Source organism: Trichosurus vulpecula, chromosome 4, assembly GCF_011100635.1.
Source record: "Trichosurus vulpecula isolate mTriVul1 chromosome 4, mTriVul1.pri, whole genome shotgun sequence".
Lineage (NCBI taxonomy): Eukaryota > Metazoa > Chordata > Mammalia > Diprotodontia > Phalangeridae > Trichosurus > Trichosurus vulpecula.
The window spans coordinates 237,307,610-237,322,718 of NC_050576.1; positions in this window are offsets into that span (position 1 = coordinate 237,307,610).

The following is a 15,109-nucleotide window of genomic DNA, read 5'->3' on the forward strand; positions in this document are numbered from 1 at the left end:
GTAATACCTAACTTAAAAATTTAAGCCTGATAACTGAATTTGTTCTAATTAAATTTAGATAATATAATGTTAAAGTACAGTTCAGCCATCCATAGGTTAAATATGCTATTTTTACTCATTTAGTCTCTAATGTATTTTCCTCAGACCTAATTTGGAGGAGGAAATTCATATTCTTTTCACTGAAAGAAGTTAGTTCTAGATAGTTTGGTGAATGGAGGGTGTAATTGAGCCCCCAAGGTGATATTATGCAAAGCTGAAGAGAAGCATTGACTATAATTTTGACAAATCTTTTATAGAAAAAAATATCAAGTTCAAGTAAGAAAAACAATAATATTTAAGATGAAAAAGAGGTAAAGGTAACAGTACCAACCAGTATGAATATATCATTTTAAAGGTTTAGAAAACATGTTTTGTATATTGTTCCCTCCCCTTGTTTTACACTAGAGAAAACTAGGCTTCACAGTGATTATGGGACCTAAGCTTAGTCACATATCTGACAACTATCAGAGCTTTGTGGGAGACAGATCTGCCAGCAGAAATATAAGGAAATTCGGTAGTGATTTAAAACAATAGTGAGTAGGTTATAATTATGAAACGGAATTCATAGGCGACTTGTAAGCTTAAATCTAATACATAACTAATGGTGAAACAACTGTCAGTCAAGTCTAGAAATAATAATGCTCACCATACTTACAGTAATTCTCTAGGCAAAGAATTCAGAAAACTTTAAAGCATCTTATAAAGATGAATTTCAATCAACAATAATTATGGGCATCTTCATCATTATCATATTTAAAATGAAAAATAAAATAAAAGATCATTAATGGAACAGAGTGTAGCAAGACAAAACAACTGACCTCAGAAGAGTTTCAATGTCATACAGCATTGGCAGCAGACTTCAAATTCAACATTAGCTGTAGAATATGAGCATTAAAATATGGAAATTCTATAGATTTTAAAAATTTCTTACACTTAGACCTTGAAAGTGAAGTTGTTTTTTTTTTTTTTTCTATTTGTAATTTCTACAAAGAAAATTATGGCAACTAGCTTGTGAGCTCTTTTATTCCTTTGTGTTTATAACAGTCATCTGTCCAGTCATCAGTTCTGTTTCTTATTCTTAAGATTGGTGCATATCTTCCTCTGAAAATAAACATAGGATCACTTACACAAACAAGTGTAAGCATGCGCATGCACACGCATGTGCGCATGCACACGCATGTGCACGCGTGCACACACACACACAACCCTCATCATTTTTTTACACTTACACTTTTTTTTCCTTGTTCATTACTAGTTGAGTCTGAATGAGTCCCTTGTTTATTTCATCCCTCGGTAGAGCTAAGGGAAGTATTTGGAGAAATACATGAGCAAAAATCAACTAACCAACCAAACAGAAAACCAATCCTTGTTAGAGAAGATTCAAGAAAAACAAAATAATGTGATACAATGTTCCTGGGGCTGGGGTCAGTCTCATGGCATCTAGTAAATGATGACCATAAAAATTAGATGAACTTGAATACTTCAGAAGTTTAGAGATTTTATCAATGTGTTTGCCACCCACACCAATAGAAATCTCATCCCTTTTATGCCTTCTGTTGATATTTATAGTAGTTACAGAACACAAAGGCCCATGCATGCACATACACAAATATATGTGTATTTATATATGTATACATATTTATGCACATGGACATATTTGTATACATTTATATTTATATAAACATACAAATAGGTTTTGCTTGACAGAGAACCTTGTCATAAGCCATTCTGAAACTAGTGAATAGTCTGAATTTCTCTATCACTTTATAAACACGAAAAACTAGTCTTTGAATTACAACTGTCAAGTATATTAATCAGCCTATTCCCAATATCTTTTAATTTGGTAGCAAAATTATATATTTTATCTTTTGCATAGACTTCAACATTACAGAGTTACTGAAATGCTTCAGTGAATGGTTTTTACATAGGTTTAAGAAAAAATACATAATATAGTAATGCATCCACTTTAAAATGTGATTGTATATGTGTATATGTATATATGTTTATATATATATATATATATGTGTGTGTGTGTGTATGTGTGTATATTGCATATATGTATACGTATTCATAAAATCACAAGAATTGGAACAAATACATTTATTTATCTAGATGTTCTTTAAAAAAACACTGATGAAGTATTTAGAGTTGTTAAAAGATTTTACATTATTATATTTGAGTTTCTCAGCAACTCATGGAACTAAATAATACCGTGATATTTATCATCTCTAATTTATAGATGAGGAAAGCAATGATTCTGGAAACTGTGCTTTAATACCATGTTTTAGTAAGTGCCAGAGATGGCATATGAAGCGAATTCTTCCTGACAGTAAGACCTAATTAAGCAGAAAGCCTTTCTAGGTAGAGATGATTAAGTAACAGACAAACAACAGACAAAGCAAACTTACAATCTTTAAGTTGCAGGTATAGATAGGGAAATATAAAATCATTGTGAGGCATCAAGATGGTTTTGTAGAGATGATATTTACGTGGGAGAGAAATGCTTTATTACTAAATCATCTTATTATTAAAAAGATAATTGTTAGTATAAAATTATTTGCATTTTTTGTATAATTATAGCATGTGGGGCAATTAAAAGTCTTAACTTTTAATTTTTGCGAACATAGTAGTAGAATTATTCAAACAGTGACCATTAATTTGCTGCCAAATTGAACTTGGCTTAATATCCATGGAATACCTGCTAGGGAAAATACACATACATATGCATATGCATATACATACATATATATGAATCATATTTATGTGTCAATTTTCTTTTTTTAAAAATTTATTTATTTAACATATATAGTTTTCAGCATTGATTTTCACAAGAATTTGAATTACAAATTTTCTCCCCATTTCTACCCTCCCCCCTACTCCAAGACGACGTATATTCTGGTTGCCCTGTTCCCCATTCAGCCCTCCCTTCTGTCACCCCACTCCCCTCCCATCCCCTTTTCCGTTCCTTTCTTGTAGGGCAAGATAAATTTCTATGCTCCATTGCCTGCGTATCTTATTTTCTAGTTGCATGCAAAAACTTTTTTTTGTTTTTGAACATCTGTTTTTAAAACTTTGAGTTCCAAATTCTCTCCCCTCTTCCCTTCCCACCCACCCTCCCTAAGAAATCAAGCAATTCAACATAAGCCACATGTGTATCATTATGTATAATCCTTCCACAATACTCATGTTGTGAAAGACTAACTATATTTTGCTCCTTCCCAACCCATCCCCCTTTATTGAATTTTCTCTTTTCTAATTGTATAACTTAAATGAACTAATGTCTACTTAATTCATCATAATTGTGGCTATCCCTTAGTAAATTTCATATGATGGCATTCCACATACATATTTGAATTGAATTATTTTATGTATTCCTAAATGGAATTATTAAAGTTCTAGTTTTTCTCCAATTCCTGGATAAAATTTCCTCTTTTCTTTAAAGCCTTCCTTGCTTTAACAGGTGGAAGAATTTTCTATCTTCTCTGAATTCCTAGAATTCCTGGTCTACCACTCTTTCTTCCCTAATGTTTTACACTATAATCAAAATTATCTCTCACTCCCAAAGCTATTTACATTTCTCAAAATTCTTCCAAACTTTTAGAAGACTGGTCAAATATCACTTGTTCCATGAAGTCTTTCATGGGTTTCCCTGGTCCTTGTTCAGTCAATAATGATTCCTCCTTTAGACATGTTGGATGATTTAGTTTCTTCCTTACTTATGCTCATACCTTATGCAGTCATCATTTCCCATTATAGTGATTTGCTACTGTTTCATATCTTATATTAGACTGAAAACTCCAGAAGGCAGGGGCAATGCCTTTCATATTTTATTTTTTAATCTTCACCGAAGGCAAAACTGTGTACTTCTACTTCAAGTCAATACGACAAGTATTTATTAAACTTATGATATGTGAAGCGTTGTGTTTTGTGTATAGAAGCAGAATGTCAGTCTCTGCTCTTAAGGACCTTCTAATCCAAATGAGAGTTTACATTCTAATACATTTAATAAAAGTTTATGTTGAAAATATTTCTACTTCTATACATATGGTTTTTTTGGGGGGGTTGGAAGGGACTAAACATTTCATGTTATTGATGTAGGAAATTCCCAGTGAGCAAAGTCCATCTACCAAATTGGAGGGAGTACGGTTTATTGGAAAAAGCAAAAAATTTAGAGTCATGGTGCCTGTATCTGAACTTTTATAGGACATATATGACCTTGGGCTATTCACTTTGACTCACTGGTTCTCAGTTTCCTCATCTGTTTAAAATATAAGCCCAAGTTCTCAAGCACCATGGATCAAAGCTAAACAAGAGCAGCAGAGAATGTGATATTCAAATAAGAGACTACAATAACAAAATCTAGATATCTATTTCATTAATCAAAGTGTAAGGTGCTAAAGAGATGTTTCATAAGAGTGTCAATGAGGATACATAGAAATCAATATTACAAGAAGAATATCAGTAATAATCTCTGATACTTTGTATGAGCACCTTCAGAAATGTTTGGTTTGTATATTTAACTTATGTCTCTAATACTCATTAGGAGTGTTTAAAGAATCGCATGAACCCAATTTAGAACCAATGACAGTATTTCTCATTCCTCTGGAGCAGATGTCAAGGTTTTTCAAACTAAGTTGTTCTTCCCAGTTTGCAGGGGAAGAGTCATTAAGCTAGATTCATTTCTTTCTCTGCTAGTTTTCTGAGGGAGTCTTCTGAGGTTAATAGGTTCTGTTTCCTTAACATTGTTTCACAAGAACCATATTGCTTCTCTTTTTATTCCCTTGTGTTTCTGCTATTTCCATATGTAAAGTTAATGGCACTCTCACAAACAAATTCACATGCCCAAAGACTTGAAAGAGACATGAAACCTCTGCATTCCCTTTAAGTGTTCTAGGAATTTGTACTTAACTTTGAAATTGGTGAATCAGTTCATAGGCACATGCTTGGTCAGTCAACAAGTATTTGCTAAGTAACTGTAGGATTTTAGGCCCAATTCTAGACATAAGGGCCAGGAAATAAAATCACAGAACCTTAGAGATGGAAAAGATTTTGGGCACTACCTTTTCAAAAGTGTATTTAAATCAAGATCACTTCTACAACAGACCCTTGCCTTGAAGATGTCTAGCAAGGGATCAAGCAATATTTCAAAGGAACACATCCTGCATTAGGGTGGATTTTGCTGACAAAATGCATTCCCTACAACCTCTAGTCATAGGTCTTAGTTCTGTCATCTGGGCCCAAGCGTGATAATTCTAATCCCTCTTCTGAAGAACAACTCTTCGAATCCATAGAGAAAGCAGTCACATACCACCCATGCTTTACCTTTTCCAGTAAAAACATTAGAAGTTTCTTTGATCCTCAATTAGCACTGACTAAAGGCCCTTTACCACACTTCTTACCATGCACACCGCTTAGCTGATTAACATTTTTGCTCATAATTGATCACAGTCCTCCAGATATAATTTGAACAGGATAAAATAAAGCATGACATTCCTTTGATCTGTAAGTTTAGGAATTCTATTAGGAAACAAAGGAAGGTAGTTAATTGGATGTTATCTTACCTTAAGTAAATCATGATGGATCTGCAATAGTCATCCCTTATATTTTCTAGATGCTCAAAAATCATGCCTTTAATTATATATCCAATCCTTTTGGCCTAAATTTATGAAAAAAAAATCATCCTCTATCCTCCTCTTCCACCTCCTCCTATGCTTTCCTCTCCTTCTCTTTCTGCTTTATTTTTTTTCTTAAGAGTTATTCACCTTCAATGCTGTGACTCTGCATCCATTTTCCAGGTGTTTTTCTTCAAAGATCCCTGACAGGGACTCAGCAATCAAACCAATTATTTCTTTTTTTTCAATAATTGAGAGTATAAGACTTGTGAAGTTGAAGTTTGAACCCAAGAGCAGGAATTTCCATCTTATTTTTCCCTAATGGAGTTCATTTTAGCAATAGCTCTAGATTTAGATCATCTTAAATTAAGGATTTGAAGTGACCTTAGGGGATACTAAGTCCAATTGCCCTAATGGAAGATGACACTGAGGTACATGGAAGTAAAGCCCCTTGCCCAGAATCATACAGCTATTAAATGTCTGAGGCAGGGCTGAAACATAGCTCCTTCTGATGTTAAGCTACTCTTTTCTCAGTTCTGCCACCTCTAGGCCTCTCCTGAATCTGTCATCTAACATGTAAGGTACACCTCTTTTATCATCTCCCATTACGACTGCTTAAACAATCTTTACCCAATACATTAATGTATATTTAAAATATGTTTATTTTTATAGGTTCAAGCAAAGCTCCCTGAGTCACTCCACTAGAGACTTTCTCTCATGGGATGAAGCTATTAGTGGCTATTCTTTGGTTTATGTCATCTATTCCCTTGTGAATCCAGCGAAAGGTGCTATAGTTTGACCCATGCTTTTGCAGCTATTCCAAAAAATATTATCAGACTTGGTTGAATACTTGGCCAAAATCTATGTGAAGTCTATCCAGAGCATGCCCTAATATACTAATCCAGGAACACACACACACACACACACACACACACACACACACACACACAAAGAACAGATAAGCACATACAGAAAAAAGGGAAATAAAATTAGTTTCCCATAACCTATTGTTGACAAAGCCATGGTGCAGCTTCTGATCTTCATTTCCTTTCCTAGGTCAATCTTAACAATGTACTTTTTGCACATTCTAAAACTTTTCCAGGAATCAAATTCAAATTCCCTGAACTGTCATTGAGAAACTTTTTTATTTCTTTTTTTTGAAAATTAGGGTATATTTCCTCTTTACTTCAATTCTGTGTCATCTCTCACATAACTAATGAGAGCTGACATTTATACTCAACAGGATTCAAAATATTGTCATAAGAATGTAAATTAACATTGACTATCAATCAAGAAGTTCAAAGTGACACAAGAAATCCAGTGAGGCAGGGAAAAAAACAAAACAAAACAAAAAAAACCTGGATAGGATATTAGGAGAAATGGGTTCTAATCTCAGTTACTTTATTTGCCAGGTAACCTGGGTCACTTCACTGGGCCTGTTGCCTCCTCTGTAAAATGAAGGATATGAACAAGTCCCCTGTAAGCTCTAATTTCTTATGAGTCTCAGCTAACTCTTCATAAATGGAAACAATCATGAACAACAAAAGCGCCAAGATATTTTTTAGAGAAATTGAAAGGAAAAATAGCTATTTCGTGCTAATCCATCTGACTTTGAAACACATACTCTTGATTATAATGGGCCCAATGCTTTTGTCTTTGTGTGAAAATATTATAAAGCTTTGCTGATTTGCATGAATAATTGAGAAACACATTGTTAATTTCCAAATTTTGCAGATGACATCTATATAAGGAATTCAATAAAAGACTGACATTGCATTAAATATTCAAAAAAGACATGAACACAGGCCTCAGAATGTAATGTAATAATAGTGCAATGAATCTCTCTTTGATGATCACTTGTCAGTCTAAAAGTCACAACCTCACATGTAGGAAAGGAGTTAGTGAATAATTTGCACTCTTAGGCAAGTATGCCTTTCATTCTAACTTCTTTATCTCTTGTTTCCTAAAATTTAACATATCAAGGTTAGAGCTGCTATTATTTCTAAGCTTTAAATGTCAGGTCATGAGTTCTATTTAATGACTGGTGAAAGGAATGATACTGTTTCATGTTACCTTGCTCTCATGAAAATCACAAAATATAATAAAATGGGGATGGTTTGTTTCTCATTATATATATATATATATGTATGTATATATATATATATATATGTATGTATGTATATATATTATATATATATATATAATCAATCCTGTGAAATTGTGTGTATGTATTTGTATATGTATAAATGAACTGAAGTAGATAATCAGATCCATACATACATGTATAAATTTGTGTGTGTGTGTGTATACACACACACACACACACACATATATATATATATATATATATATATATATGTGTGTGTGTGTGTGTGTGTGTGTCTGTGTGTCTGTGTCTGTGTCTGTGTGTGTGGAGAGAGAGAGAGAGAGAGAGAGAGAGAGAGAGAAATACATTGCTCTGTACATACCCATACGCATACAGGAAATCATAGTAAAAGTGTGAGGAATTCTCAACAGAGGCCTTTAGAATATGTGATAGGCATTTGTATCTTATTAAATAGAATAATTCATGAATGATTAGTGATTCAATGAAAGAAACACTTTTCTTAACCATTTACTACATGTCAGGCAGAGTGGTAATCAGTGAGAAAACAAAGAGAAGGGAAAATGAAAATGTAGTTCCTCCCTTATATTTCTTGGTTACCTTTTCATGCTTCTCTTGATTCTTGTGTTTGAAAGTCAAATTTTCTACTCAGCTCTGGTCTTTTCACTGAGAAAGCATTAAAGTCCTCTATTTTTTTTGAAAATCCATATTTTGCCTTTGAGCCTGATACTCAGTTTTGCTGGGTAGATGATTCTTGGTTTTAATCCTAGCTCCATTGACCTCCACAATATCATATTCCAAGCCCTTTGATCCCTTAACGTAGAAGCTGCTGTATCTTGTGTTATTTTGATTGTGTTTCCACAATACTCAAATTGTTTCTTTCTGGCTGCTTGCAGTATTTTGTCCTTGATGTGGGAGCACTGGAATGTGGCGACAATATTCCTAGGAGTTTTCTTTTGGGGATCTTTTTCAGGAGGTAAACGCTAGATTCTTTCAATTTCTATTTTGCCCTATGGCTCTAGAATATCAGGGCAGTTCTCCTTGATAATTTCTTGAAAGATGATGTCTAGGCTCTTGTTTTTAATCATGGCTTTCAGGTAGTCCAATAATTTTCAAAGTTGGATCCTGGATCTATTCTCCAGGTCAGTGGTTTTTCCAATGAGATATTTCACATTGCCTTCCACTTTTTCCTTCCTTTGGTTCTGTTTTATAATATCTTGATTTTTCATAAAATCACTAGCTTCCACTTGCTCCAATCTAATTTTTAAGGTGGTATTTTCTTCAGTGGTCTTTTGGACCTCCTTTTCCATTGGGCTAATTCTGCCTTTCAAGGCATTCTTCTCCTCATTGGCTCTTTTGGAGCTCTTCTGCCATTTGAGTTAGTCTGTTTTTTAAGATGTTGTTCTCTTCAGTATTTTTTGGGTCTCCTTTAGCAAATCATTGACTTGTTTTTCATGGTTTTCTCACATCATTCTCATTTCCCTTCCCAATTTTTCCTCTACTTCTCTAACTTGCTTTTCCAAATCCTTTCTGTGCTCTTCCATGGCCTGAGACCAGTTCATGGTTTTCTTGGAGGCTTTTGATGTAGGCTCTTTGACTTTGTTGAATTCTTCTGGCTGTATGTTTTGGACTTCTTTGTCACCAAAGAAAGATTCCAGAGTCTGAGTCTAAATCTGAGTCCATTTTAGCTTCCTGGCCATGTTCCCAGCCAACTACTTGACCCTTGGGTTTTTAGTTTGGGTATGACCACTTGTAGAGTAGAGAGTACTTTGTCCCAAGCTCAAGGGGCTGTGCTGTTATTTTCAGAGGTTTTTCTACACAGCAAACTCTGCCACACCAACACTCCTCCTCCCCCAAGAACCACCAATACAGGCAGGACTCAAATCTTAGCTGTCTCTGCAGTCCTGCTCTGATCTGCCACTTAATTCCTCCCACCAGGTGGGCCTGGGGCCATAAGCAACTGCAGCTGTAGGTCTGTATCTGCACCATCCCCACTGCCCCTGGGGCAGTGGCTGACAGGCAAACTTCTTTCCCTCTGTCCCCGCAGCTTTTCCCATTAACCTTCTCTTTTGTCTTTGGTGTTTGTGGGTTGAGAAGTCTGGTAACTGCCACAGCTCATTGATTCAGGGCACTAGGGCCTGTTCTGCCTGCCTCCAGATCTGGTTGTTCTGGGCACAGCCAGCACTGGGCTCTGTTCCACTTTGCTCCCAGTTCCATGGGCAATAGACCTTACACAGTGACCATCCAGGCTGTCCTGGGCTGCAGCCCTGCTTCCCTCTGCTATTTTGTGGGTTCTGCACTTCTAAAATTCATTCAGAGCCATTTTTTTTTACTGGTGTTTGGAGGGTCCTCAGGGAGAGCCCTAGGCACGTCCCTGCTTTCCAGCTGCCATCTTGGCTCTGCCCTCCAAAAAGAATTTTCAACGTAAAATATGAAAGGCAGAGGAAATTGTGAAAAGAAATAAGAGTAATGCAGGAAAATTATGGCAAGAGAATCAAGAGCTTGGTGAAAGCAGTGAAAAAAAGAAGACTTAAGAAAATAACACAACTTCAACAAAGTTGCAAGATATAAAATAAACACCAACAAATCATCAAGATTTCTATACGTTGCCAACAAAGTCCAGTGGGAAGAGACAGAAATAGAAATTCCATTTAAAATAACTGCAGATGACAGAAAATAGTTAGGAGTCTTCCTGCTAAGACAAACTCAGGAACTATATGAACATAATTACAAAACACTTTTCAGGCAAATAAAATCAGATATAAACAACTGGAAAAATGTCAGTTGCTCAAGGGCAGGCCAAACCAATATAATTAAAATGACAATTTTACCTAAGTTAATTTACACATTTAGTGCCATGCCAATCAAATTACAAAAGTATTCTATAAAGCTGAATAAAAAAGAAAATTCTTCTGGAAAAAACAAATCTCAACAACATCAAGGTAATCAATGAAAAAAATTGGAAGGAAGGTGGCATAACAGTACCAGAGCTCAAAGTATATTACAGAGTGATAAGCATCAAAACAATCTGATACTGGCTAAGAAATAGAGTGGTGGATCAGCGTAATACAAAAGGTACATGATAGAAGGTAGTAAATGACCACTGTAACCTAGTGTTCTACAGAACCAAAGGTCCAAGCTTTTAAGGCAAGAACTCACTATTTGACAAAAACTACTGGGAAAACTGGAAAGCAGTATGACAGAACCTAGGTATAGGCCAATATCTCACAATGGATACCTAGGTAAGGTCAAATCGTGTCCATGATTTATTGATAAAGAAGGATATCGAAAGCAAATTTGAAGACCATGGATTATTTCATATGTCAGATTTATTCATAAGGGAAGAATGTAGGACCAAACAAGAGATAGAGAGAATGATGGGAAATAAAATAGGTAATTTTGCACACATCAAATTAAAAAGAACTTGCACAAACAAAAACAGTGCAGCCAATATTAGAAGGAAAGCAGGAAGGTGGGAGGAAAAAAATTTAACATATGTCTCTGATAAAGGCCTCATTTCTCAAATACACACACATATATTTCTATGCTTGTGCATGTGTATGTGTACGTGTGAATATGTATATATATATAATATATAATCTGTGTGAACATATGTGTATGTGTATATATGCATACATGTCTCATTTATAAGAATATCTGAGTCAAATTTGTAAGAATTTAAGTGATTCACCAATTGATACATGGTCCATGGATATGAACAAGCAGTTTCCAGGAGAAGAAATCAAAACCATCTACAATCAAATGATGAAAAGTTCTTTAAAATACACATGTACATTAAACATTAAAACAACTCTGAGGTACCAACCCATAAATATTGGATTTGCTAATATGACAGAAAAGGAAAATAACAAATGTTGGAGGTAATATAGAAAAAAAAAACTGGGGCACTGTTAGTGAAGTTGTAAGCTGATCTAACCAGTCTGGAGAACAATGTGGAACTTTGCTCAAAGGACTATAAGATGATGCATACTCTTTGATCCAGCTACACGACTTCTAGGTCTGTTTCCCCAAGAAATTAAAGAAAGAGGGAAAAGGACCTATATGTACAAAAATATTTATAGTATTTCTTTTAGTGGTGGCAAAGAACTGAAAATTGAGGGAATTTCTATCAACTGGTAAACATCTGAACAAGTTGTGCTATGTGATTGTGATGGAATATTTTTGTGGTATAAGAAGTGAGAAGCAGTATGCTTTAAGAAAAAAATGGGAAGATTTAAAACACAAACTAATGCAAAATGAAATGAAAGGAACCAGGAGATCACTGTACACAGTAACAGCAATATTTTATGATGATCAATTGGGAATAGCTTAGCTATTCTCAATGATGCAATTATACAAAACAATTCCAAAGGATTTATGATTAAAATTTCTGTCCACCACTGATGAAAGAACTGATGGAATCTGAAAGAGGCTGAACATAATTAAAAGAAATGATCTGTGCTCTCTTTTGCAACATGATTATACATATGTGTGTGTATACATACATATATACATACATATACACATAGTGTATGTGTATATGTGTATATGTATATATAAATGTGTGTCTACATATAAATCATATATAGTTAGATACATAGATACATAGATAGATACATAGATACATAGGTAGATAAACATATAGCATGTAGGAAAGAGCACCAGGCTTGGAGTAAGGAAAATCTGAGTTAAAATGTAGCCTCAGACACTTGTTAGCTGTGTGAACCTGGTCAAGTCACTTAACCCTGTTTACTTCAATTACCTCCTGTGAAATAAGCTGGAGAAAGGAATGACAAACCACTCACGTATCCCTGCCAAGGAAACAACAAATAGATTCATGAAAAGTCAGACATGACTGAACAACAATACACTCTATATCAAAGTGAACTAAAAAATATTAGAAGCAAATGTAAATTTTTTCTTTACATGTAATTGGGAAAATGTGATAAAATATTACTTGTTTTAAATGCTTGACTTCTCTCCTTCTTTCTTTTTGGAGGGGGGAAGGCAGGGCAATTGGGGTTAAGTGACTTGTCCAAGGTCACACAGCTAGTGTGTCAAATGTCTGAGGCCGGATTTGAACTCAGGTCTTCCTGACTCCAGGGCCTGTACTCTACTCAATGCACTACCTATCTGCCCCCAAATGCTTGACTTCTCAAGGAAGGTGTAGGGGAAGGAATGAGATAGAGAATTTGGAACTCAATATTTTTTTAAATCATTAAAAATTTATATTCAATGATAAAGAGAAAAAGTTCATCAAAATAAAAAAAATTAAAAAAAATAATAATGTAAAAGTTGATTTGAAATTTGAGTGAAAGGCTCTCTATCAGTGACCTAAGGCAGGGGAAAAGAATACCAAACAGCAGGGCCAAGGAAAGGTGATCAAGGGGGTGACAGTTTTCTCTAGACCTTGGCATCTGGGCTTCTCCTTAATGTTTCTCACTCACATGTGTTGTGTCCCCCAAACTCTCTGCTCATTTATGTTATTTTTGTTATTGGTTTTTTTCAGTTCTCCAAGTTTGGGTCGAACAATTGGTCAACTCTAACACATACTCCTCCCCAATCCCTAATTAGCTTTTAAAAATACTATTTTAACACTGAATTTTATGTTTTATTTATCTGGGCTGTTATTTTGTTCTATAAGGTCACATTCATTTCCACTGTGAGCTAGTTCCAGACTAGAATCAGAAATTGTAGGATTTTCTGAAGAAAGAACAACTCACACTTGAAATTCCTTTATCAGGGCATACAAACATTAAATCACTATTTACTGTACACCTGCCACCAGACACTAAGAATAACACAAAAAAGTCAGTCCTCTATGTTCTGGCATTTACCTTTATGATGTCAAGCATTTGCGTGACTTTATTAGTTACCTCACTTCCACTTTTGCATTGGCAAAAACACTCATTTATAATTACGTGCAGCAGAGGAAAAAAAAAAAACAAGGGAAGCAAGATGAATGCAGCTTTGGAGAGCTACTAATATCCTTCATTGGTCTTGTTCTCCCTAACATTGCAGAGTATAGCACACCTCGTTCATTGTTTGCCTTTAAAACTCGAGTTTTGCCTTGCAATTATTCTATTCCTGATCTGGTCAAGCTGGTGTGCCTTTCATGATCTCCAGCACCATCTACCAACTATGACAGAATGTCAGATGTGGTGTCAAGACCTCACCAGTCTCTGTGTCTTCTAACAGGAAGGACTGAATTCCCAGAAATCTCTCCCTTGATTTTCAGAAGGCAGTCAAGTTAGAGAGGTTTATAGCAGTGTAATATACAATACAATTCCCTCACACCACCATGTAACACAGTAAAAGTTAAGATTCAGGTTAAAAATGTTTTAGTTTAAGAATTTTATTTGCTGTATAGTATTTATTGTACTGTAGATTTCATGTGATATGAGAAATGAATACTGTCTGAAATCTATTTTTTTATTAAGATGTTAGCAGAATTCTAGGGAATTACTAGCAAGAAAAATGTTTTGCTTGTTACTAATTTTATTTTGTGCACTGCATTTTATGGACTATTTCATGTTTACTATGTTAGGAAAAGTGCACATTATCAGAATTAATGTTTTGTTATAAAAATTTATATATTGAAAAGTGTATTTTCAGCAATCCCTACTGAAAGATTAAAGTTTTTGGTGGTCATAGGAACCTTACACCCTTTTTCTTATAGGTGCAATGTATCAACATTTGCATTTTTTTTACTTTTATGATGTTTTCTAGGAACATTACTCCCATGAAAGTTGAAAATTGATTATATTAGGCTATAGTGTATACCCTTTAATATCTTAAAACATAAAAGGGAAATAAAGCAGGAAGAGAAGTTTGAAAATATTAGAGAGGGGAGATAATGAATGGAGCATAGGTTTAAAAGACATGTATTGGGATAAGAGCAAAAGCAGTGGGATTAATCTTGAGAACCAGGATGGATACTCCTTCCTCAAATATGGAAGGGAAGAAGAGGTTTGCTTACATGGTCTAACCATGTTGTTCTTTTCTGTTGGCTTCTGTGTGATGCTCATATTTAGTTCTTCAGTAGCAATGGTATTTCAGGTTCCTTGCATTTAAAGAGACAGAGAGAAAGACACACACACACACACACACACACACAGAGAGAGAGAGAGAGAGAGAGAGAGAGAGAGAGAGAGAGAGAGAGAGAGAAGCCTGTGCTCTTATTGGTCACTTAATGTCCTTAAAAATGCTTTGCAATTTCATGAAAGCAATACAACTTTCTGTCTTCCTTTCTTTCATAACTGGGATCAGGTTTCTCTTCGATATAATGTTTGAAATGTTGGCTATGGCAATAAGGCAAAAAAAATGATAGAATAATCCTAGACAAGAAGAAACT